General features: G+C 37.2%; 1 pseudogene; it reads right to left on the reverse strand.

The window, feature by feature from the left end:
- Positions 1 to 1,572: 1,572 nt before the first annotated feature.
- LOC102750073 (transcription factor BTF3 pseudogene) lies at positions 1,573 to 2,142 on the reverse strand (annotated as a pseudogene).
- Positions 2,143 to 3,200: the final 1,058 nt, after the last annotated feature.

Genomic DNA, 3,200 nt, shown 5'->3' on the forward strand with positions numbered 1-3,200 from the left:
TCCTCTTTCATTTCTGATTTTGAGTCCTCGCTCTCTTTCATTTGATAAGTCTAGCTAGAGGTTCACCAATTTTGGTGATGTCTAAAGAGAACTAGCTCTGAAGGAAACAGTGTTTCCTTTGTTCCTTTGCTCTAAACCTAAAACTAGCTCATTGATCTATTGTATTATTTTTTTAGTTTTTGTATTGTTTCTGCTCTAATCTTATTTCCTTTCTTCTGTTGTTTTCATGTTCTTTTTCTATCTCCGTTAGGTGTAAGTTTAGGTTGTTTGAGATTTTTCTTCTTAAGGTAGGCCTATATTGTTATAAACTTCCCTCTTAGGATTGCTTTTGCTGCATCCCAAAGATTTTGGACTGTTGTGTTTTCATCTTTATTTCTCTCTCTCCTTCTCACCCTCCCCCCTCTAATAATATATATTATTTTTTCCTTTTTTAAGTAAGCTCTGTGCCCATCATGGTGCTTGAAATCCCAACCCTGAGATCAAGAGTCACATGCTTTACTGACTGAGCCGGCCAGGCATCCCATGTCTCCATATATTTTTTTGAGTTTCTCTTTGATTACTTGGTTGACCATTCATTGTTTAGTAGCATGTCATTTAACCTCCATTTATTTGTGCTCTTTACAGGCTTTTCCTTGTGGTTAATTTCTAGTCTCATAGCATTATGGTCAGAAAAGATGCATGGCATGAATTTGATCTTTTTGAATTTGTTGAGACTTGTTTTCTGGCCTAATATGTGATCTCTTCTGGAGAATGTTCCATATACACTGGAAAAGAATGTGTATTCTGCTGTTTTAGTGTGGAATATTTTGGATATATCTGTTAAATCTAATGTGTCATTCAAAGCCACTGTTTCCTTGTTGATTTTCTGTTTGGATGATATGTCCATTGATGTTAGGAGGGTGTTAGTCCTCTACTATTATTGTATTACTATTGATTAGTTCTTTTATGTTTATTATTAATTGCTTTATGTATTTGGATGGTCCTGTGTTGGGTGCATATTTACAATTGTTATATATTCTTGTTCCCTTTATGATTATATAGTGCCTTCTTTGTCTCATTACAGTCTTTGTTTTAAAATCTATCCTGTTACAAGTATTGCTATCCTGGCTTTTTTTTCTCACATCCATTTGCATGATTAATGCTTTTCCATTGCTTCACTTTCAATTTCCATGTGTCTTTAGATCTGAAGTGAGTCTTGTAGGCTGCAGATAGGGGAGTCTTTTGGAGCACTTAGTCTATTTGCATTAAAAGTAATTATCGATAGGTATGTACTTCCATTTTGTTACTGGTTTTAATTTTTTTTTTTGTATGTGAGGTATTTTTTTTTTTTCCCCTAGGCAAAGAACTTTATTAACCTTGTTTCAAACTTTATTCCCAGGCTTCTTCAGCTTAATTAGCTGCAAAGAATGAATTGTGTATAAACAAAAACTGAAAAGAGCTGCAGTGTCCAAGGGGCTTGGGCTTAAAAATATTAGAGATCTAGATTTTATCAGATCAATGAACAAAATTTTAAAAAGCAGTCATAATATAAACTAGCAGCTCCCAGTAACTTCAAGTTTTATCTTCTTCAGAAGTTGACTCAATTCAGTTTGCTTCATTCTTGGAAGCTTCTTCAAAATTCTCCACAAGATCTGGAACTTCATCATCATCATCCTCTCTGGTAACAAGTGGTGCTTTTCCATCCACAGATTGTTTGGGCAGAGCTTCAGCCAGTCGTCTTAAACTGGTCAGACTGTCTGCACCAAGTTGGTTTAAGATACTGGGTAGCATTTCTATCAGCTGCTTTGTCTCAGCATGGCCTGTATTGATGAAAGTGTTCGCTGCCAGCGATGCCTGAACTTTGGGGTTGTTAAAGTGGATCACTGTTCCTTGGTTTGTGAACATATTCACTTCTTCAATACCAGAGATATTGTTTACCCCTAACTTCTTTAAGGAGAACTGAAGTTTTTTCCTCTGCTGTAGCCATTCTATGAACCACCTTCTTTCGGGGAGCAGTTCCTTTCCCACCAATGTGCACTTGTGCTTGCAGTTTGGTGAGTTTCTCCTGGTTCATGATAGTTTCTTTCATCTTGTTGGAGCAGAAATGGGACTGCGTGGGGGAATAGGGTTGGCGCTCAGGGGGTCTCGGGCGGACCAGCTGAGATTAGGTGCACACACGCCGGGACGCAAGATGGCAGTTAGAGGATGTGAGGTCTTTCTTAAACTTTGTTTTCACCCTAATAATTCTATAATTCTGACTAGAGACCAATGTTTTACTTTAACTTCTGATATCTATTTGATTCTTGGAATCATGGTTTTTAATTTTAGTTTGTAGTTTTCAGTTTTAAAAATATATCTACAGACATATACTATTATGAATGTAGTTCACTGGCTTATTTTTGAGGACACTAATGATATTCTTTCTTTAATGACAGCCCTCTAAATCTTTATTAATTCTATTTTACAATCTACTACAGCTTTCTTATTCTTTCTTTGAAATCCTAAAAAAATTTTACATCCAGTTTTATGCTCATCCCTCCCTGTAATCCCACTTGAACAATATTAAGTTAGCCCCTCATGATTTCTTGTCCCAATGGCTGGAATAGATTCCTGGTTTTCTCGCATCCAGCTTTTTTGCCCCCCTTCCTATACATTCTTCATCCTACTGCCAGAGTGCTTTTTCTAAAATGCAGATTTTATGATATTGTTCCTTTGCTGTAAACCCCATTGCCTTCAGGATACAACCCAAACTTAGGCCTTTCATCAAATCCTAGTCCAAGAGGCTCCTGTGATATCTTTGGTTGCCATTAAATCACCCCTGTTACACCTGTTGGTGCCTCTTCTACTCCATTGCCTGGTGGTCCTAATTAGCAAGGTCCTTGCTGTTGCAACTTATATCACCCCATCATCCCCTCAATCACTGCTGCAGATGTTTGGTGACATTTTAAGCATAGATGTTGGTCCTTCTGAAACAGCAAAAGCCTTCCTTCAATTTTTACAATTCTTCCATTAAATTCTAAAGGGAGTAGGCCATTCTGAGTTACAAATTGGGAGAAACAAGTTTCACCAGGACCATTTGGAGACTATTAGAGTAGAATCTTTGTGTCCTGTTCCAAAACATCTGTACCAAAACTCCATCAGTGTTCCAGGAGATACCTAACTTAGCCTGAGTGCTCTATTAGTTATTTCCTTTCACACTGAATGACATTCACTTAAGAGCT

This window comes from Leptonychotes weddellii, chromosome 3 (assembly GCF_054177405.1).
Source record: "Leptonychotes weddellii isolate Sample4059 chromosome 3, ASM5417740v2, whole genome shotgun sequence".
NCBI lineage: Eukaryota > Metazoa > Chordata > Mammalia > Carnivora > Phocidae > Leptonychotes > Leptonychotes weddellii.